The sequence below is a fragment of the Lissotriton helveticus genome, chromosome 6, assembly GCF_964261635.1.
Source record: "Lissotriton helveticus chromosome 6, aLisHel1.1, whole genome shotgun sequence".
Lineage (NCBI taxonomy): Eukaryota > Metazoa > Chordata > Amphibia > Caudata > Salamandridae > Lissotriton > Lissotriton helveticus.
This window is the reverse complement of record NC_136067.1, coordinates 211,121,130-211,145,062: the sequence shown is the minus strand read 5'-3', so window position 1 is coordinate 211,145,062 and position 23,933 is coordinate 211,121,130.

Genomic DNA, 23,933 nt, shown 5'->3' with positions numbered 1-23,933 from the left:
GTCCCCACAGGCTCCCTCTGCATCCTGGCATTATGGGGCGTGAACAGTTGCTCCTTTGCTAGTTTTTGGATGTGGGTGGGAGGGGTGTACACTCCTTCAACTTCCACTGATACTAAGTTAGGTAACTGGGTCGTTGCACATAGTCAGTCCACCCATTCTAGGTCTGACAGTGCCTCAAATTGGTTGTGAAGGGGAGGATAATATTGGGGGTAGTGTATTGCAGGCTCTCGGGGTCTTCCCCCTTTAACTTTCCATGGATTGTGGCCCATATGGTTAGTTTGGTGTATATGGGGGTAGAAGTAGCCGAGGTGTAAGGTCTGAACATCACCCAGTCGGGCGAATCTGGCTTTCCTCTGGATTCTGTCTACTACCCAGTGATCTCTGAATGAAACTAAAATACAGTCCCCTTCCAAATCTTTTTCGCCCTTTCCTACCCATTCTACTCTCCTAACATAGAGGATTTCGGTAGGGGATGACGGGGGAAGTGGGCGATGTTTATTCAACCAGAATGTGACCTTATTCCGCAAATCCGCTTGAGATTCTTTAAAACCCTCTCTAAGGGGGGCCACTCCTGTTAGTACAATAGTATATTGTGACGCTTCTGGGGGCAGATTAACTCTCAATGGATTTCGTGTGGTTCTATTATTAGTCCTCTTATTCCTGTCTGTATATGGGGTTTTATTATCCCTTCCCAATGCAGGAGTGTATACCGGGGTGTTTTTTTGCTGATTTGATACACCATTCTCTCGATCTTTTTTCCCCTGAGCATTGTTAGCTGCCAATGGATGTTTGGCCTTTGGTGTTTCTTTGACCGGGACTCGACTAGCAGGTGGTATTTTTACCCCCGTTTGTTGTTTCTTGTTTATATTAATAGTTGGTGTCACCACCGGATTGGTTTTGGTTATCCCCGTATTTACAGTTGTTCCCCCAGTTGGATTTGGGCCCCTCAACTTTATACCAGTAGGTATTAGATTTTGTAGGAGGTCCATATTAATATTAACAGCTGCTTCTAAGACATATTTTAGCGGACATTATCCTAGTATTCTCTATAACCGGAAGCAGTAAGGATTTAACCATTGCTTCCATTTTTGCCAACAGGGCATCATCACTGCTAAAACAGGTTGGACAGGTGTTTGAAGACCCAGAGTGGGCCAGTGATGGGCAGTACACTATTGGGGGTCCTTGAGTAGACTGGAAGTGGGAGGAGCTATTTGCGTGATCTAATTTAAGTTGTTTCTGTATTATGACCCCCTGTGGACTTGAAACATGTTTTCTTTTTCGTGATGCCTGATTGGGAATTACTGGTAGCGGGACGGGGGTACTGGGTAGGGTAAGGACATGTACTTGCGGGTTTCCTGGCGAAGTACGCTTATCATTCTCAGTAAGTAGGCTATCCCCATCTGTACTAGTCAAACTATAGTCAGGGTTCAGATCCGTATTTTCTTGTGACTTAGGTGTTATTGCTTCGACCCCATCCTCATGGACAATTATGTCAGCGTTTGATGTAGAAATACAGTTAAACGCTGCATTAGTTAGTGGGCTTTTAGCACAGGCCAGAGCACCTAGTGAGGAGCGTTTCCCAGTAACTAGGTCCAGGGACAATCTATGCTCAACCTGTTCAATTTCTTTTTCTAGTATTCCTGTGGCTCTGGTAATAAAAGCATCTAGGGGACCTGAAACAACACCCTGTGAAGTTTGAATATGCACTAGTCGTTGTTTACCAGATCTCAGGGCCATATTTATGTGCAGGTGTTAGAGCCTCAGGGTACAGTTTGTCAAAAGTATCTAAATATAAAAATAGAATGAACCAGGGCTCTTGGCCCAACCCAACCTCGTCCGGCCCCGGACGGCCACAGACGGTCCCGCCCTTGTCCCGGGCTTCTCCCGGCGCACTCCCGCGCGCTCCCGCGCAGCGGGAAAGACTACTCTTCTTAAAGAAGCACAAGGGTGACCTAGGGGGCGTGTCCTGCAGGGAGAGGAGCCCAGCTGACAACGGGCGCGCGGGGACTCCTGGGAGTTTGAGTCCACCCGCTCTACCCTCGCAGCCCTGCCGGTGTCCACACGAAGCCCCTAGCAAGTATCCCACAGCCGCCTGAGTCCGCGAAGCGGGACCCGCGCAGCGGGTCCGGCGAGCAGCAACGGCTCAGCAGGCTGGAATCAGGTGATGCGAAGGTCCGTGGCGTAGCAAGGATTCCCGGTGAGGTTTTCCACTCCTGTGCGGGCTGGAGGCGTTTAAGTGTTGTTAGGTTGGGGGCGTGGCCGGCAGGGAGAGGAGCCCAGCTGACAACGGGCGCGCGGGGACTCCTGGGAGTTTGAGTCCACCCGCTCTACCCTCGCAGCCCTGCCGGTGTCCACACGAAGCCCCTAGCAAGTATCCCACAGCCGCCTGAGTCCGCGAAGCGGGACCCGCGCAGCGGGTCCGGCGAGCAGCAACGGCTCAGCAGGCTGGATTCAGGTGATGCGAAGGTCCGTGGCGTAGCAAGGATTCCCGGTGAGGTTTTCCACTCCTGTGCGGGCTGGAGGCGTTTAAGTGTTGTTAGGTTGGGGGCGTGGCCGGCAGGGAGAGGAGCCCAGCTAACAACGGGCGCGCGGGGACTCCTGGGAGTTTGAGTCCACCCGCTCTACCCTCGCAGCCCTGCCGGTGTCCACACGAAGCCCCTAGCAAGTATCCCACAGCCGCCTGAGTCCGCGAAGCGGGACCCGCGCTGCGGGTCCGGCGAGCAGCAACGGCTCAGCAGGCTGGATTCAGGTGATGCGAAGGTCCGTGGCGTAGCAAGGATTCCCGGTGAGGTTTTCCACTCCTGTGCGGGCTGGAGGCGTTTAAGTGTTGTTAGGTTGGGGGCGTGGCCGGCAGGGAGAGGAGCCCAGCTGACAACGGGCGCGCGGGGACTCCTGGGAGTTTGAGTCCACCCGCTCTACCCTCGCAGCCCTGCCGGTGTCCACACGAAGCCCCTAGCAAGTATCCCACAGCCGCCTGAGTCCGCGAAGCGGGACCCGCGCAGCGGGTCCGGCGAGCAGCAACGGCTCAGCAGGCTGGATTCAGGTGATGCGAAGGTCCGTGGCGTAGCAAGGATTCCCGGTGAGGTTTTCCACTCCTGTGCGGGCTGGAGGCGTTTAAGTGTTGTTAGGTTGGGGGCGTGGCCGGCAGGGAGAGGAGCCCAGCTGACAACGGGCGCGCGGGGACTCCTGGGAGTTTGAGTCCACCCGCTCTACCCTCGCAGCCCTGCCGGTGTCCACACGAAGCCCCTAGCAAGTATCCCACAGCCGCCTGAGTCCGCGAAGCGGGACCCGCGCAGCGGGTCCGGCGAGCAGCAACGGCTCAGCAGGCTGGATTCAGGTGATGCGAAGGTCCGTGGCGTAGCAAGGATTCCCGGTGAGGTTTTCCACTCCTGTGCGGGCTGGAGGCGTTTAAGTGTTGTTAGGTTGGGGGCGTGGCCGGCAGGGAGAGGAGCCCAGCTGACAACGGGCGCGCGGGGACTCCTGGGAGTTTGAGTCCACCCGCTCTACCCTCGCAGCCCTGCCGGTGTCCACACGAAGCCCCTAGCAAGTATCCCACAGCCGCCTGAGTCCGCGAAGCGGGACCCGCGCAGCGGGTCCGGCGAGCAGCAACGGCTCAGCAGGCTGGATTCAGGTGATGCAAAGGTCCGTGGCGTAGCAAGGATTCCCGGTGAGGTTTTCCACTCCTGTGCGGGCTGGAGGCGTTTAAGTGTTGTTAGGTTGGGGGCGTGGCCGGCAGGGAGAGGAGCCCAGCTGACAACGGGCGCGCGGGGACTCCTGGGAGTTTGAGTCCACCCGCTCTACCCTCGCAGCCCTGCCGGTGTCCACACGAAGCCCCTAGCAAGTATCCCACAGACGCCTGAGTCCGCGAAGCGGGACCCGCGCAGCGGGTCCGGCGAGCAGCAACGGCTCAGCAGGCTGGATTCAGGTGATGCGAAGGTCCGTGGCGTAGCAAGGATTCCCGGTGAGGTTTTCCACTCCTGTGCGGGCTGGAGGCGTTTAAGTGTTGTTAGGTTGGGGGCGTGGCCGGCAGGGAGAGGAGCCCAGCTGACAACGGGCGCGCGGGGACTCCTGGGAGTTTGAGTCCACCCGCTCTACCCTCGCAGCCCTGCCGGTGTCCACACGAAGCCCCTAGCAAGTATCCCACAGCCGCCTGAGTCCGCGAAGCGGGACCCGCGCAGCGGGTCCGGCGAGCAACAACGGCTCAGCAGGCTGGATTCAGGTGATGCGAAGGTCCGTGGCGTAGCAAGGATTCCCTAAGGTCACTAAGGGGGGAGTAAGAATGTTCTTGTCAGAAGTTAAATCCCAACAATACCTAGAAGAGCTCAAGAGTCAAAAGTGTGGTTAACCTTGCTCCGGTCTGCTTTGAGTCTCCTGCGCAGCAGAAGGGGGAACACGGGGGGCATGGGATATTTAGTAGTATGGTAGAAGGGTAGGTGGGGGTGGGGGTGCGATGGTCGCAGCCCTGAAAGCAGCCACACATAGGTCATTCCTGACCTATTTGCCAGTAGGGGGGGAGGGCACAGCAGAGGGGGGGTTAGAGGGTCTCAGGGGAGGGAGGGGGGAAAGGCAGAACAAATGTTTAATTTTGTTTGTTTATATCAGCACATTGTTACATGGTTTAGAACACATGGTATATCTACAAGATGGTTTGATGACTTTAAAGTTGATTCGTCTATTTGGTTCTATCCTACAAGGTCTCCAATGTTACTTTTATGGCGTGTAGGATAGCTTCAATTAATGTATGTGGCCTCAATGAGATAAATAAGAGGATGAAAGTGGCGGCATATCTAAAAACCTTGTGCCTAGATCTGATATGTCTTCAAGAGACCCACATAGAAGGGAGCAAGGCGTATCTCCTGGAGCAATTAGGGTTCACTGTATTAGCAAGCACTAAACAGGGGACCAGAACTAGAGGGGTAGCAGTTTTGGGTAAACGTAGGGATGTGGTTATAGGGAAGAAGAAGGAAGATCAATGGGGTAGGTCGGTGATCTTGGAAATAAATTTTAGGGGTCAGAAATTAACACTCGCTACAATCTATGGTTCTACAGATGATGATCCAGATGTCTTTCTATTCCTCGATACAGAGTTAGCTCAGTGCCCGAGCCTATCGTTTGTTGTGGGGATTTTAACATACATGATCCAGAGAGCTCATTTGCACAGACAGGTGGGACATATCGGGGAAGGAAGAAGAAAGTGTATAGGGCACTAGCTGCCATGGCGCCTCATAATGCTTTGGTGGACCCATGGGTAAAGCTACATCCATATTCGGATGGGAGCACTTTTTTCTCCGCCCGCATAAGGTCATGGTTAGGCTGGATTATTTCTTAATTTCTAATCCCTTGCTCTCCGGGTCTCAGATAGAGAAGCACCCTCGGATTATATCCGACCATAGCCCGCTGATCCTCACATTTAAAATTGGTCAGGCTCAAAGAACATCTACACAGTCGTCCTTTGAGAGAGCCCGGTTAAAGGATCCTGCATATAGGGAACATATGACAACATGGATCCAATATTTCTGGGATATTAATAGAGGGACAGCAGCTCCGGGGGTGGTATGGGACACCTTCAAGGCCGGGGCAAGGGGAGAGACAATGAGTTTTGTGTTAGCAAGACAAAAAAGGGAAAGGGATAAGAGAGAGGAAATACGACAAAGATTATTAAGAGAGGAAGAAAATCTGGTCTTTCTGATATCACGAAATCTACCCCTAGAAGAACATCTCTTTAGAATTATAGCACTGAAAGCCGAAGCCATTGAAGGTCTTGCCAGGAAAGCAGCGGACAACTATCTAACGAAGAAGGAAAGAACGTATGAGTTCAGCGAGAGAGTAGGGCAGGTTCTGGCCATAAGAACTAGGCAGAGAACAGCTGCAGCCGAAATTAAAGAAATCAGCAATGTACAGGGTAATTTGGTTATAGATCCTAACTCAATAAGGGAAGTCTTTAGGAGTTTTTATACAGATCTATACACCCCTGAGGATCCAGGGAGTTTGGTAGATACAGAAACTTACCTCAGGAATATCTCTCCGCCGACCATATCCGAAGACGATAGGGAGATTTTGGAGGGACCTTTGCAGCTGGAAGAATTTACTGCAGCCCTCGGCAGTCTACTAGTAGGAAAAGCAGCAGGGCCGGACCAAATCCCGGTCGAATTTTATCAAGTATTTAAAGATGTACTTTTGGTAGATATGTTTTACATAATGCTGCAGGCGCAATCAGGGGAATCCAGTCCGGACTTGTGGGGGGGGCTGACATTATTGTAATTTTAAAAAAGGGGAAGCCACCAGAGGCACCAGGCTCTTATAGACCAATCACACTGATGAACTCAGATGTTAAAATATATTCTAAAATGCTGGCAAAAAGATTGGCAGGGATTATTGAGCCGTTGGTAAGCCCCGTACAGCACGGGTTCATACCCGGTAAAGGGACAACGCAGCATGTTAGGACGGTTGTCACTATGTTCGACTCGGCAGGTGTCCTAGGGGACCCCATCGCAGCACTCTTCCTAGACGCTGAGAAAGCGTTCGACAGGGTCTCCTGGGACTACCTTTGGCACATTATGAGGTGGTGTGGAATAGGGGAGGCGTTTTTAAAAGCTATACAGGCCCTTTATAAAGCTCCAACTGCTAGGATTAGAGTTAATGGAGGGTTGTCAGCCGCAGTAAAAATCGCTAGGGGGACCAGGCAGGGGTGCCCCTCTTCGCCTCTCCTTTTTGCGCTGTATCTGGAGCCGCTATTGCGGCGATTTGAAACTAACCCTGAGATTCCACCGATGAGGGCAAATACCTGCATCGTGAAGACTTTAGCTTACGCAGATGACGTAGCCATATTGACCTCGAACCCTTCTCTAGCTATAAAGGAGGTGGAAGCGGAGGCCCAGGCGTTTGGGCAGATATCTGGGTATAGTTTGAATAGATCTAAAACCCAGATCATAAAGAATGCACACGCTATCTGTGATGACAGTAGGGTGGTTAGCTCTGCAGTATACCTAGGGGTTTCATTATCGGCGGACTTGGACGTGGTGGTCGAGAGTAATTTGACTCCATTAATTTCTAGGGTAAAGGGAGATTTGGAGAGGCTGAACAATCTCCATCTTTCTCTTATGGGCTGTACTAATGTGATTAAAATGTTGATCCTGCCCAAATTCCTTTATTTCTTTAGATCCATCCCCTTAGTTTTTTAAGCTAAATGGTTCAATTTAATAGAGGGTGTACTGAATAGGTTTATCTGGGCCCATGGGAAGACTCGGCGGGCTTAAAGATTTATATCTCTCCCGAGAGAGAGAGGGGGCTGGGGGGCTCCGGACTTTAGGCTTTATCAAATGGCTGCAGCATTACAGTACATGCAGGGATTAATTGGGGGAGGGGGACTTGAGCAAAGAGTTACGACCATGTCCACGGAGGTTTATTCAGTAGTGTTGGGGGCGGAGGCAGAAAACTGTTTTTTAAATAGAGTGGACTTTGGGTACTATAAAAGGACAAGATTCACTGGTGGCAGCAGTCAAAATTTGGAATGCCCTTTTAAAAAAGGAAGGATTAGGAAGATATAACAGGTATGTCCGGTTGTATAAGAACAAATCCTTCCCTGCGGCAGTGTTTGCTGATTTAACAATGGCCGGATGGGCACAAAAAGGGATAATACAGATTGGGGATTTAATGGATGAAGAGGGGATAGCTCAGTTTGCAGACCTTACCTCTAAGTATGGTATTGATAGAAGGGATTTTTTTTTAATTTTTACAGGTAAGGAGCTTCCTTAGTAATAAGCAGGGTGGTATTGCTGGGTTTGGCAGAAATGAAATACTGGAGAAGATAAAATTAGGAGGGGACTGCACGATTAGATCCTTCTATGCAAGCCTTGCAATAGGGAAGATGGATGATATTAACAAATTTAGTAACAAGTGGGTTGAAAAATTGGGGGGGGAGCCTGGATACTTCCAGGGATCTTTGGACTTGGGTCGTACCATCTTGTGCTCAGGTTCCCTGCAGTCTCAGCATTATAAGACCCTGTTCTCATTGTACCACACCCCAGCCAGAATAGCTAAGTGGGGAGGTTCCACCGGTACCACTTGCCCTCGATATAATTCAGCAGAGGCAGATATTGTTCTAATGTTCGCTCTCTGCCCCCAGCTACATACTTTGATTAAAGATTTAGAGGATTTTCTTGGTAGGACATTAAGGTTACAAGCACATTTGACACCTATGTTGATATTGTTGGGGAGAGGCCCGGAGGGAGATTCTGCACAAAAGGAATTTATGTTTATGGCTACCGCAGTGCTGAGGCTGACAATAGCAAGAGCATGGTTTGATAAGAATCCCCCGGTTATGCAAACTTTGCTGGCAAACTTATTAGCTACGTATAACCTTGAGAAGGCAATTTATGCACGGAAGGGAAAAAGGGGAAGAAGGTTAGGCTTAAAAATCTGGGAGCCAATAGCGAAATGGAAGGAGACTATGGTATTATAGGGTAGTTTATGTGAAATGTAACATGAATTATAAGGTTTATGAAGGGTATGAACATTTTTGTAGTTTCAAAAAGAGGTTAAAGCTTGTGAAAAGTCGTCAAACTGGATAGTGTAAATCATAAATGTAAATATAATTGGTTAAATGTATAATATATACAATGTGTGTACTCGGAAAAAATATATATATATTTAAAAAAAAAAAGGAAACCTGAAACAGGTCTACCTTCTGTCGACACTATGTGCCCCCTATTTGTGGCAACTGGGCACAGATTAACTTGTAGGAGGTAAATAGCACATTGAGCTAGCTAGAAACCACCAATTCCTTTAGCAATTGTACTAGTGTAACATGAGGGCGCATGAATGCACACTAACTCCCATTACCTCCTTATCTCAGCCCTTGCACAGTAATCTTTAAGCTAAAACCATTATTTGTATATACATGGCAGAGCTATGCTCTACACAGGGCCCACGTATACCACTATCTTTCCTTTTGTTCATATGACTGCGCAAAAACTTGCTTTTGCCAAAAATAGTAAGCAAAGCTTCTCTTTCTCTCCCTGCGCTGTCATCTCGTCTTTCAGAATTTTTCAGAGGCCAAGGTATCAAAGCAAGACATTGCTAAATGTAGAACTCGATCTCTAACCCTTACCAGCTGTCCTATTTTGTGCAAGGTTTTTCCATGTGGTTTTTCCAATTTAAATTGACCCTGGAGATTGACAGCTGAAAGGCAGTCCTATTCCATTCCTGTTTGCCAATAATTGAAAGCTTGGATAATAACTTCTGCTGGTTTCTTATACTTATTTTCATTTGTAAGCAGTGTGTGGTGTGCTTTTCTAGCAGTTTAGAGGTCAGCTGCTATTTCTATACTTACATGTGTGCATTACTAAAGCCTGAGATCAGTTTGAAAACTGCCCTGAGTGGCAGAACTGCTTTTAAAAAGTAAATTTTGCCCAAATTCGACTTTGGTGCCTGGGGCACTTAAAAATGAATAACCTACAATGTTTTGGCATATTAGGGACCCCAGGGTGTCCTCTAACTATCCCAGGAATGTGGGATCAGAAATGTATAAGGTACACCCTTATACAATGAGTTTTGTATGCCTGGGTAAAGTGAGATTTCACATTTTATTCCCCACCTTGTGGTTAAAATACTTCTAAAATTTTAACTTTGATGCTAGGAGTTCACAGTATGATTATTAGGCATTATAGGGATAAAAAAAGGATTTTAGTGCACTTATTTTAATAAACATTTGTTTTCGTATAGTAAAAATTCCCTTTTTTTATAATGAAACCCTTTTGATGGTTCCACATATAAAATGCAAGCCTCATTCCTTTCCTATCACCTTTAAATGCATTCATTTATAACCCTAAGCACAGAACCCTTACTTGAACCATGAAAAGTCTGTGTCACTTTTAAAGGACAGTCATTTAACATCAGAACCACAGATGTACTTAAGGCATTAAGAAAGGAAATCCCTACTTTTAATCTGTGTCTCTGTTATCCAAAATAAGGAAACTGTCTTTTTTAACTTTTAAAATCAGCAGTTTTTAATGCAAGCCTTTATACCATGTTTGCACTAACTTAGGATCTAGTTGACCCAGCAGTTTCCTTGTGGCTTGGGACCAAGAATAGCCATGTATTATTGACTCAGCTGTGCTCTTGACCAGCAGGCGTCAATTTCCACACCTCTCTCAGGAGAAAAAAAAACCTTTTCCTGTATTTGTAATGTCCTGAAAAAGTTTAATCTTCGTTTGTTGTGTCAGACAGCTTCTTCTCAGTGAGACAGCTTAAACACAGCTGTTTGAAAGCTTTTTTTCTCTAGTGTTGAAAGTAAGCACAGTCACAGTCTATTTAAGAGTCAGGGAATTTCAAGCCAGTCAGAATTTATCGTTTTGCAATGTCGTTTATTTCAGCAACAACTCAGATGATGTGAATGCTTTTTAATATCTATTGCAATGTATCTAAGGAGAATGCTGTAACATTTTGTATTTTAGTCCTAGTTTTTGCAAAGCACACAATTTCATTTTTTTCTTCCTTTCTATGAAGCCTATTTTATTCCTATTGAATGTTAATTCTAATTTATCTATACCAGTGTGGCAATTTGCACATATCTATAGTTTCTTACTTTGTCAATTTTAATAGTAGTGTGCAGCTATTTAGCATATTTTACATAATTCATTTCTGGATTTGTTTTTTAAATGTAATTCATTCAATGGCATTTGCAAACCAGAATGATGACAAAAAAAACACATTGAGCTCATTCCAGACATTTTCAGAAGGGTGTTATACACATCATACAGTGCGCTTAAGGCTAGCCATTCTTACACGAAGAGCGCAATCGCTACTCACTCACACAAGTACCACCGGTGTCAAACCACAATCAACATAGACATTCAAACACAAAATGAACCCACAAATCAACACTTAGGACATAAACAAAAGACAGCCCACAGACTGTACTTAAACCAAACCTTGTAAATACTAATTGCAAGTCATATTCAAAAGAAAAGCTCTCAAAAGTAGTCCAAAAGACTGCACAAAAACAGCCCAAAAGACTGTTCCATGTTCAAGAAGCCAAAATACACCAAATTTGCCAGTTTGGCTGGCAGAACACTCAAAAAGCGCTATGCATATGACCACTTATGAATGTTACTAAGTGCACAGACCAGGATCCTTTTTATGTACATATTTAGTTCCATGGGGTACTCAGTCACCAAGGAAGAAATACCTTTTTTAATATACCTAAACCTATTTAGTTATCCCCTCTATTCAAGATTCACATTGGTACCTCCAAGAAAGCAACGCATTCTTCGATGTGCGCTTGAAACAGGCATGCCAAGTATATTGCAGCATATACAATATTATTCACCAAGTGGCACTTAACTCAATGTGTGCCGTTCAAGTTTTCACAATTTAGAGAAAAATCTCCTCAATACCTGCCTACATAAATTGCAATTTACATATATCTAAATTCCAAAGACTTTGGCCAAACAAAACAAATCACATGTCGACGACCATACCAAGCACAAATCTCCAGCCTCTCACTGCCAAGTTCTGAGTGACCTAACAATCGTTGTAGAATACTCACGTCAAAGAAGTTCTGGGCTGGAAAGACAAACAAGAACTGTAGTAAATGTCCTCTCCACTGTTCTTCTCTGGATAGACTGTACTATGATATCTGTGACATCATAGAATGCCTGGGTGTCCCTCTGGCTCACAGTGCCTCTCTCTAACTTACTGTGGCAGTTGGTCATCTCAGGCTGAGCTGCTAATAGCTGGCTCCTGGTGGGGTTTTACTTCTGATCTTGACCTGTCTACCTGTCTTAGAAGGAACTTGCAATAAAGGATCTTAACTTACTCAGTAGACTGTGCATCATTCATTTACCACAACTTGGCGACGAGGATGGGATGTTAGGGGATTTTGTAATCTTGGTTTTCCAGGGTGTTTGCGTGTAGTCAATCCCAATTCATGTCCTCAAGGCTGTTTTTCTGTGGTGTACCCTTTTCAGGGGAGGTTGGGTATTTGTGGGTAGTCAATGCCCCATAGTTGTGTGTTGTTGGGTAGTCAATGCCCCACTTTTGGTTCCCAGTATTGCTGTCCTGCGGTGTAACTTTTCAGGTGAGGTTGGGTCTTTGGGGGTCGTCCATGCCCCATTGTTGTGTACATGTGTGTAGTTTTTGCCCACATTTTGGGTAGGTTGTCTGTTTGCGGCTAGCCCATGCCCATCTTTCTTCCCAGGGTTATTGTCCCTACCTTGTGGTGTACCCTTTTCAGGGGAGGTTGGGTGTTTGCGGGTAGTCCATGCCCAATTTCTGTTCCCAGGATCGCCGTCCTGCGGTGTACCCTTCTCAGCGGAGGTTGAGTGTTTGTGGGTAGTCCATGCCCCATAGTTGTGTATTGACGGGTAGTCCATGCCCATTTTTCTTCCCAGGGTTATTGTCCTTACCCTGTGGTGTACTCTTTTCAGGGGAGGTTGTGTATTTGCGGGTAGTCCATGCCCCATTTTTGTTCCCAGGATCACTGTCCTGTGGTGTACCCTTCTCAGGGGAGGTTGAGTGTTTGTGGGTAGTCCATGTCCATCTTCGTTCCCAGGATTACTGTCCTGCGGTGTACCCTTCTCAGGGGAGGTTGGTGTTTGCGGGTAGTCCATGCCCCATTTTTCTTCCCAGGGTTTTGTCCTGCGGTGTACCCTTTTCAGGGGAGGTTGAGGGTTTGCGAGTAGTCCATTCTCCATACTCTGCGCTGTTCCCTGTTTTTTGTGGAGATTGTCTGTGCACTATGTTCTGGTCGAAGTCTACCTTCTTGCAACTCCTGGCTAGGGTTTCTTATTGGTAAGATTTTGAGCTGTGAATTTGTCATACGTTTAGTGTCAGCTTATCTTTATCAGGGGTAGTTTTTTTTTGTGAATTCTTGTGAAAGGGGTTTGCTCTCTTGGATTATCTTAAACTGAATCTTACCCCTATTGTGTCTCTCCCAGACTACACTCATTTTTGTTTCTAGGGTGTTTACCCTGTGGTGTACCCATGTGTGGGGAGGTTATGAATGTTACCAGCTAACTTAGCTGTTTGTCTTGTTTTTTTCGTCGAAGCCATTCTGTTTCGTTAAGGGAGGGGATGAGGCATATAGTGACATTATGTTGTTTTCTTTGTTCATTTCTCTGCTAATGATACCTCATGCTAACGTTATCTCATGTCGTACATTATTACTTTTGGTTCATCTCAATTTTGTACTTTCCTGCTGATGTTGCATTTGAGGTATTTTGCCGATCATTTCTTTATTCTGTTCTTATTCCATAAGGGAAGAGGATGTGTAGTAAATGTCCTCTCCACTGTTTTTCTCTGGATAGACTGTACTATGATATCTGTGACATCATAAAATGCCTGGGCGTCCCTCTGGCTCACAGTGCCTCTCTCTAACTTACTGTGGCAGTTGGTCATCTCAGGCTGACCTGCTAACAGCTGGCTCCTGGTGGGGTTTTACTTCTGATCTTGACCTGTCTACCTGTCTTAGAAGGAACTTGCAATAAAGGATCTTAACTTACACAGTAGACTGTGCATAATTAATTTACCACAGGTACCTCCTCAGTAGATTCCTGTCCTGTCCCCCTCAGTAGATTCCTGCCTCCTGTCAAGACCACTCCCTTGGATAGCCGCTTCTCCAATGAGGTCCATGTCGGGCGCCATTTGAAGAAATAAAAACCTTCTTAGGGGTTCACTGATACATCTGGCCCTTTAAACCAACAAAGAAGAGATTGGCACTGAAGCTGTAATATAAAAACAATGCATTTATTAACCTCACATGAGGGAGACTACGTCATACAGTACCCTCAGGCCACTGCAGGAGACAGTCTAAGGAGTACAGAGAACAGGGGCCTTATATATGAATTTGTTACATAGTCAGCATAAAACCAAGGGGAGGTCCTGGCACATACAAGCATACTATTTGACTAATATGGGTATATAAAATTTGCTTGCTCAACAAAGTGGGAGGGGAGACTAAACTGAACACATCAGTAAGCAGCCCCTGACAGTTCTACACTAGGAGCAGGTGCATTCTACCAGCTAGGACGTTCTAAGCATGTGCAAGGCTCTGGAAGAGTGAGAAAGCATATGGCGAGCACATGGCTAACTAAAATGGCTGCTAAGAACGAAATGGCTTTCAGCTCATGCTAACAGCAATTCCTGCAATCTTTTACACAGGGACCCAGGGCACACCAACAAAAAGTGCATCAGTAGTCTGGCAAAAAGTGTGGGGGGGGTTACTGCAACAGAAATCCACTTTCCTACAGGGCGGGGTGGGCGGACATGAGCTACAAGCTTCCCTTCGAAGGAGGTACCTAGTTGAGGTTACATATTTGTACCTTGGAGTCAAAGTGATGTTGGATCATTTACAAATGAATTTCCAAATTAAGAGAGAAGCCTGTGGAGTAGTACAAACAACTTGAGCGGTTTGCAAAAATTTCAAAAGTTTTGTGGACTGATTTGAATACCTTGTTTGATATTATGGTCCCAAGTGATTTGTGGATGGCGTGTAAAATAGACATAGAGTGGCCAGAGAGAGAGCTTACAAGAGATCCTGAGACTTACGGTACTTTAGCTATAGTGAGGAGGAAGTATGAAATGGTAATGAAGATTGATCAGACGACCCAGGAACCGAAAGAGACAATTCATTGATACTTTGAGAGATTGTTACAAACATTCTACAATATAGTGGAATGGTAACATTGGAGCCTAAGAAAAGAGAGATTTGGGGACCGGGAACCAATTCTTTAAGCAGGTCCTGCACACGTGGCCCCAATAGAGCGTGAAGAGCAAGGAGAGTGCAGTTCCTAAGGTAGGGAAGGGGATGGCAAAGACAAGTCTTTTGTCATGTTGCCCTCACACACCCCGAGAGGTGTCATGCTTCATCATTGGGCCTTGCTCCTCGTCGGGCCGGCGCTGCAATGCTGGATGTGCTCACCGTTTCCGGGGCTCTTTATCGGAGATCTTTTTAAGGAAGCCGTAGGGTGCGTGCGGGTGTGGGGGCAAAGAAATTGTGTGTGCACTGAGGTGGTGGTTTTAAAATAGGTAAGGCACAGTGCTGTACAAAACTTTAATGTTCATGGTAGTGCCTGCCTAGATAAAAAGAGGTGGATGTCCTATTGCGATATAATGTTCCCGATGGACAATCGCTAATGTGAGGTTGACTTGTTTCGTGCCTAGGTGTTCCTAAAGGAATCAGGTGGCACTTCTTCAGGACCTATTCTAAGTGTGGTGCACTAATAAAGGCAGGTTCCGAATTAGGGGAAGGTAGCCTGCCTTGGAGCCCTAGTAGTCCTGTACTGGGCACTTTGGTGACCTAAGGGAGGAAACCAAAAAAAGGGGGGTAAAACAACGACAACAGTGTTAGAGCAAGGGGGGGGAGGGAGACATGGGAAGCGTACATTATCCAGTCATCGCAGTGTACCTATAGCTAGCATTGTGACTCATGCATGCTAAAAGTTTCAAAAAAAGGGGGGGCAGGAAGCCCGTGCCAGGATGAAGGTGGCCATGCAAAAGTTAGCAGTTAGGATGGCTGGTCTGTACAATTGGCCATCTTTAGTTGTTGGCATTGTGAGATCTGAAGCCAGACCATGGAGGTGACAGCATGCGTGGCAATCGCCTTCGAAAACCGTACTCGGAGGTTATAAAGTAATAGCAGTATATAGTTGCATCTACTGCTGTCGGCATGAGGAAGTGGTGTGAAGTCTTAGCCCCTTTCGGTCTTAGAGAAAGTATAACCAAGTAATATTATTAAAACACAAACACAATTTAGAACTAGTGCAGCCATTCGCGCTCACCCTGGTCACGGTTAGTGATAACAAACCAAAGGCGCATGCCCTGAAATCGTCATGCGGAGGTGATGTGTAATTTTAATGCTATGCCCCAGTCGGTAGCAGGGAAGATTAACCAACTAAAAACACCAAGGAACAAATTGGTACAAGGTAATAGTATAATAGAGATACCAGGCGCACTCACCCGAGAGACAGAGACTACAGCCTGATGGGGGTGTGATGGAGCACGGTGTTGCTCCACTCCTTTACAAAATCAAAAAGGGAAACAAGGTTAGGGAACGTGTCGGCACCAGGCGCAGTTCCCGGTCAACGCTTACCTTCACATCGGTTGCATGTATACTCACGGCTGGTGGCGGCAACTTGCTGTGAGCCTACCCTCGCTCCTGTTCCCCGTGAAGTGTTGACCAGGAAGTAAAGTAGTTCTGCTTTGAAAGGTGCAGAACACTAGAGCGTCAATTGGTTCCGCCATCTTGGGGTGGGTAGGTGTCAACATAAAACTTTATTAGGACACTCCAGAGTGGCATGTAGCTCGGTGTGACGGGGAGTTCAAGTGAAAGTACTAGTAAAAACATTTGTCCTGCTGTGATGATGTCTTAGTATAATTTATGTGCGTATAGCCAGTGTCCACAGGGCGAATTGGGGGCTTAGCGATGTTCTGGCATGAATCGCACTTTGTTAGGACACTCCAGAGGGGCATTAGAACTCGAGTGGAGGGGAGTTCAAATGAACATCCTAGCAAAAACTAATGTCCTGCTGTGATGATTTCAAAGTACAATTTGTGTGTATGTAGCCAGTGGCTACTGGGAGAATTGGGGGCTTAGCGATGTTCTGACATGAATGGCATAGTAAACAACAAATAGAGGAACCAAGAGGGCTATTTTTAACGGGGTCCAGTGTATAGGCCCTGAGACTAGACAAACAAAAAGGATACACTGTTCACCAAAGGTGGGAAAGAATGAGAGAACCAAGCAAGGTGGGAAAGGAGGGGGAAGCCCCCTTTCGGAACTAAAACCCTCACACACCCAGCAAGCTAGGTGTCATGCTTCATCATCTGAGTTTTGCTCCTCGTCAGACTGGCGGTGCAATGTCTGATGGGTACCCGCGAAGGGGGAGATCTTTTGTTCCTGGCAGTTGGTGCATGTGGGTGTGAGGGCTTAGGTGGAGTGTAGGCGTAAAAAAGGTGATAATTAAAAAAGGTTAGGTAATCCACAAATAATTTTTAATGGTGTTGTTAACTACCTTAATAAAAACAGGAAGGATTTTTAGCTTGTTGGCAGGGCACGGGGACTGATCCCAGGCAGGGAGGCCACCATGCAGAGGACCACGCAGACGGGCACCCCCCCCACCACGAGCACCTCCGTCTTGCTGCCATTCAGTCTCAGGCAGTTGGTAGACATCCAGGAAGGAGAATATACACACTGGTACAAAGATCCAGTGATGTGTGTTCTACCTAGTGGTCGACATGTTTCATGCTCTATTAGCAATTCATCAGGACCTAGAGAAAAAAACTGTACTACACGTAAGTGGTCGGGGCAAATACTACCTTCCACAGGAAACTTAGACGCAGGCCAGGAGGCCCTGCTGTATCCCAGTGGGATCTAGAAAAAGATGACAACAAAAAGAGGGGGGGGGGGTTGTTACCATAGTACTGTCACCAATTATCTAGATCAAAAGTGCTTGGTTCTAAATTCAACAAGCATGCTACAATCTGCATGCGAGGGGTGGACTTAGTCAAATGTTTAAACAAAGTCAAAGAAAAATACTTAAGAAAGGTAAGAAAATCTAAAAAAGGACTCAGGCCGGGTCACTAAGTGATAACATAAACAGTTAAAAGGAATTTTACAAGTCTCACCCTACTGAGGACGAGATATGGCATCAACGGACTTCTCCCATGTGTTGGCACCTCGAATGTTGACACCCTACTGATGGGAGAGAGAGAGGAAATAATGACCAGAATATCAAACAATACACAAGGTAGCCAAATAGCGCAAACAAGCCCATACGAGGACGTGGTGTCTGATAGTGGCTAGGAATACCAGCACAACCAATCTCAGGCTGGTGGGGAATTGAAATGAAACCCCGACGATGGACCGTCAACCCAGTGTCGAGACAATCCTATTCAAGGAAACTAACCACAGCCAAGGTCAGGGCATAATGACTTCACCCGGCCCGTAACTAGCAGGTCAACGGTCAAGCAAAGTGTCAAGCCCCTAAGCATGTGTGGGCCTCCGGAAAAATATTGCGGTCTCAGACGGCAGAGCGACGGGTTACCGGGACCAAAGCGGGCAGATCACCCCCGGCACACTGATCCCACACGGGTAACTCGCAAGGGCTTGCCGCGGGGAAGGCTAAAAGGACTGCCGCAGTCTACTGGACACCTCGGGGTAGCACTTACCTGTCCGCAAGACAGACGTAGACCATGAACCTACCCACTCACGGTCGGGAGGCAAGAGAAGCCGGAGCAACGTGCACTGCGTCTCGGTTGCTTTTAAATCATTCCACGGCATATCCTGTATCACCCCTATCACGTGCAGGGGATCTCGGAAAAGCCGTGCATGCGCAGACAGGCGCTCCGTCGCGCTGTACCACAGAAAACAGCGCGTCCAGGCTAAACCAATTAGGTGGCCATTTTGTAGTGTCCGAACTGCCATTAAAACCATTGGTAAAAGGTTAGTAGTGGTGTGTAGCAATAAAGCAGGGCACAGATATTAGGCTCTATTAAAAGGGAAAAATAACTGTCGACATACTAGGTTCGCGGTTATACCACTTGAACCCCGCCAGGTTATCACCAGTTAACCAAAGGCTGTGTAAAGCATCATGGGGGGCAAAACTGGGGGAAAGTCATATAGTAGGTCAAAAGACTGTCGTATGCGGAGTTAAATAGACTAACAGATAGACCGGCATACGGGGCACAGCTGGGCTGAATGATGTTACAGAGTGCCGATACACGTATAGTGAGGGGGCCTTTTCATCATGTCGTAGCAAGAGAACCCCATGGGATTGAGTCATTCAAACCCGCAACATCTGTTGAAAGGCGGTGGACCCATCTTTGCTCTATTCTAAAGAGCTCCTGATGTGTGATTTGCAGGTGCGCTTCAAGCACTGTCCACCTAAGACTGTCTACAGAATGATTCATTTCTCTGCAATGGTTGTACAATCTAGTGTGTGTTTTGTGACACCTAATTTTGCTTCTGTGTTCGGTGATTCTCAATTTGACCTGTCTCATGGTTATACCCACGTATCTTTTTTCACAAGGGCAAGTCAAGAGGTAGATACATCTGGAAGTATTGCAGTTGGTGTGTCGCTTATTGTGCCAAGTAAAGGTCTCAGTGAGTTTGATCTCCTTACAGGGGCTGGTCTGATTACAGGCAGAGCAGCTGCCACATGGGTAATGACCAGTAACTGGGGGTAGGTCCCATAGGGTTCTTTGGGCACCCACTTCCCTTGTCCTTGGTATGGTGTGTATCACTTTATCTTTCAGGTTAGTAGTGCGCTTGAATGCAAACCTCGGGCGGGGGATGGTGAGTCCGCCCGAGTTGATGATGCCCCAGTACTTATTGATGATCTTTTTAATGAAGGAAGAGTTCCCAGTGAAGGATGTCACACAGGTTATTATGTCTGTTGGCTCTTTGGTTTTTGTTTCAAGCAACACCTCTCGGGGGTTATTCATTGCCCTTTTGTAGGAGTTGTGGACTTTTCTAGAAGGGTAACCCCTGTCTTGTAGTTTGTGTTGTAGTTGCTGTGCCTCCTTTTTGTAGTCTGACATGTTTGTGCAGTTCCTCCGGATTCTGAGGAACTGCCCAAATGGAAGGTTATCCCTAAGGGATTTGGGATGGTGTTTTCCATAAAGGAGGAGACTCTTCCTGTCAGTTTCTTTCCTATGTAGGTTGGTTCTCAGGACACTCTCAGTGAGCCAGATCCTAAGGTCAAGAAATGGTACTTGTGAACCTAAGGAAGGGGTTCTGTGTGATGATCCAGTCACAGAAGGCTTCACAGGTATTAAGGTCGCCCCTCCATAGTATCAAAATATCATCAATGTACCTGCGCCATAAGGTCAGGTTGTCCCTGTATGGATTGTTCGGACCCCAAATGGCAGTTTCTTCAAATGTGGCCATATAAATACAGGCTAGACTAGGGGCAAAGATGCTGCCCATAGATGTCCCCTGTATTTGATGGAATAGTTGGGTATCATATTCAAAAAAGTTTTCTGTAAAAGCAATTTATTTATTTATTTATTTATTTTAACGACTTGTAGAGCGCCTGGTGGCCCCTAAGGCATCCCCGCGCTGTAATGATTTTGATATCCAGATGAGATGGAGGAGAAAAAGAAGAAAAGGGGGGGACGTTATTTCGGAAATAGAAGTGTTTTCAATTTTTTTCTAAAAATAAGATAGCTGGGTTCCAGTCTGAGGGTACGGGGGAGTGAGTTCCATCCGGAGGAAGCTTTCACAGAGAAGCGTCGGCCTCCAGTGCGTGTCTTTTTAAATTTGGGGATGTTGGCTAGATGTTCATTCTCGGACCGCAGGGATCTGGGAGCTATATAGGGGGTTACCAGGTCGCTGAGAATCGGAGGGCCAGCTCCATTAATCAGTTTGTAAGCCGTGCACATGGCTTTGAATTCCACCCTTTGACGCACCGGGAGCCAGTGCAGGGCTTTGATATTGAGGCGCACTCCATGATGAATGTAATAGGTGTAGGGGATGACCAGTTTTCTTTTAGCAGAGTGGATTCTGCTGCCTCCAAAGTCACCAGTTGAGGGATACTGGTGTAAAGCGCTACCACGTCAAGGGTCACCAGAAGGTCCACCCCCTCCCCTCGATGTTGTCAATGAGGCGGAGGACATCCCTAGTGTCCTGTAGGAAAGAAGGAATCTTCTTCACTAAGGGCTGCAGAAACTTGTCGCAAAACTTGGACAACGGTTCTAGCAATGACCCTATTCCCGAAATAATGGGTCTACCAGGGACCTGTGTGGTGTTTTTGTGAATCTTCAGGAGGGTATAGAAGTAAGGTGTCTTAGGGTTGGTGGTGATAAGGAAAAGTGCCTCATTTTTACTAATCCACCCGTTAGTCTCACCCTCCATGACCAGGGATGTAATCCGGGCTATAAGTCTGGGGGTTGGATCAACCGTGAGTGGAGCATAGTGTCTGGTATTGGCGAGTTGCCGTCTGCATTCAGTATCGTACTCCACGGCAGACTGGATCACGGTAGCACCCCTCTTGTCAGCCTGTTTGATAATTATTGTGGGGTCGTTAGCAAGTGACTGGATGGTCTCTCTTTCCACTTTGCTCAAGTTATAGTAGACAGGAGTGCGTTGTCTGTGCCTAGACCCAGTAGCACTGCCCCCTCAAAAGCCAGGTTCTCAGGCGGGACCATGTTATTGGTGGGGGTGAAGGTGGAAGGGTTACGTAGTCCCGTGTCATCATGTTCGGGTTCAGGCCTATCCTGGAAGAATGCTCGCAATCGAACCTTCCTAAAGAGTTGTTTCAGTTCACAGATTTCACTGAATTCATCCGGAGTAGGAGTAGGGACGGATCCCAAGCCTTTTTCAAGGACACTGGTCTCGGTTTGGGTGAGGATTCTAGTGGAGAGATTAACCACTAGGCTCTCTTTCCTCTGGTTGTGCTCCTCGTCTCTACTGTGGGAGTTGGCTGGTCCTGCCACTGCACACCCTTCTGTCCTCCTATTTTGCGCCCTCTTCCTCTGCCCCAACCTCTGCCTAAAAAAGGGGGGTTATTCATTGAGTAGAATTGTGGAGGGCCTTGGGGATACATAGGGTAGTGCCAAGTTGGGGGATTTGCGGTGGACCATGGTTTATTTGGCCATTGTCATAGCCCTGCATCACATTCTGCCTCCGTTGGTTCCGGGTGCCGTAGCTACCCCCACTTGAATCGCTATTGGTAGAGCCCCTTCTGCTTCCTGTTTCTGAACTCTCTTCAGAGGAGTAGCTATTGTTTGGTGTAGTTAAATTATCTTTAAGATAGGGATATATCTTTTCTTTGTCAAACTTTGCCACATCTTTCTGGAGTTTAGCGATTTTCTGTTTTAGCAGGTATTCTTTGTTATCAGAGATTTCGTTATTGATCTCAGCCAGTTTGGTAGAGAGAGCAGCTTCAGCCGCCTGTATTCTAACTAGTGCATCTGCCAGTCTTTTAGCGGTTTTGACTATCAGGAAAAGGAGGTCTTTAGTACATTTCCAGGAGACCTGGCACCAGTCTTGTTTAAATGGTCCATCTTCAAGAAAAAACCTTGGTAGGATATTAAGTATCAAACCATGAGGTGCAATATTGGCCCTCAAGTATTCAGTCATGAGGGCACCATGGACGGTAATCCTGAGCCAGTCCTTTTTCATCTGAGTTATCGTGACCCAATCATCAGTCGTTGAGCCCCAGGCTACAGCTCCTCCAGCCCCAAAGAGGGAGGGTGCAGTTCTCAGGGCTTCGGCTATTGCTTCTTCATCGAAGCTAAGTTCAGGGACGTCCTCCATTGCTGGTAGGAGAGCCCACTATCAACACTTAAGGGAGTGTGTGTATAGCTAGTGAACCAGAGTGTGGGCCAAACAGTGTTGAGTACACTGTTGGTAACCTTAAAGGTCCCACGGGGGTTACCCGTGCTGGAACTGAACAACAAATAGAGGAACCAAGAGGGCTATTTTTAACGGGGTCCAGTGAATAGGCCCTGAGACTAGACAAACAAAAAGGATACACTGTTTCCCAAAGGTGGGAAAGAATAAGAGAACCAAGCAAAGGTGGGAAAGGAGGGGGAACACCCCTTTCAGAACTAAAACCCTCACGCACCCAGCAAGCTAGGTGTCATGCTTCATCATCTGGGTTTTGCTCCTCATCAGACTGGCGCTGCAATGTCTGACGGGCACCCACGAAGGGGCTCTTTGTCAGAGATCTTTTGTTCCTGCCAGTTGGTGCATGTGGGTGTGAGGGCTTAGGTGGAGTGTAGGCGTAAAAAAGGTGATAATTAAAAAAGGTTAGGTAATCCACAAGTAATTTTTAATGGTGTGGTTAACTTCCTTAATAATAATAATAATAATAATAAGGAAAGTTTATAAAGTGCCTGGTTACGTACACCGACGTGTCCCCGTGCTGTGGTAAGTGAGACTAGTAGGTCCCCGATATACTCAGCTGTGCCCTATCTATTGCCCAAATAGATGCGTCTTGAGCTTTCCCCTGAACCTTGCCTCAGATGGCTCTAAGCGTAGCTCCAGCGGTAATTTATTCCAGCTCTTTGCTGCAAGAAACCTGAAGGATCTACCCCCCATGCGGGTTTTTAAAATTTTTGGGATCTCTAACATGCCAGTTCCTGTGGATCTCAGAGGTCGAGCTGGTCTATACTGCGTAATGAGGCTCTGTAAAGGCCCTGGTGCTTTGCCACCCATAATACGGTGGCACATGCCCAGGCCCTTAAACTCAATCCTTCTCCTGACCGGGAGCCAGTGCAGTGCCTGTAACGCGATCTTAGAGGCCGATCTTCTAGGAAGCCTCAGAACCAACTGGGCTGCGGCGTTCTGTAACACCTGCAGGCGGTCAAGGCTCCTAATCGTAGCACCCAAATATAGGAGGTTTCCATAGTCCATACGTGAGGTGACTAGGGCGTGCACCAGCGTCTGTCTAGCCTCCGTTGGAAGAATGTCCAGCACCTTCCGCAGCACTTTCAGGATCCCGAAGCACACCCCCACCACCCGCTCAATCTGTGGCGCAAATGTTAAGTCAGAATCAATCCATACGCCCAGATTTTTAGCTTGTTGGCAGGGCACGGGGTCTGATCCCAGGCAGGGAGGCCACCATGCAGAGGACCACGCAGACGGGCACCCCCCCCACCACGAGCACCTCCGTCTTGCTGCCATTCAGTCTCAGGCAGTTGGTAGACATCCAGGAAGGAGAATATATACACCGGTACAAAGATCCAGTGATGTGTGTTCTACCTAGTGGTCGACATGTTTCATGCTCTATTAGCAATTCATCAGGACCTAGAGAAATAAACTGTACTACACGTAAGTGGTCGGGGCAAATACTACCTTCCACAGGAAACTTAGAAGCAGGCCAAGAGGTCCTGCTGTATCCTAGTGGGACCTAGAAAAAGATGACAACAAAAAGAGGGGGGGGGGGTTGTTACCATAGTTCTGTCACCAATTATCTAGATCACTAGTT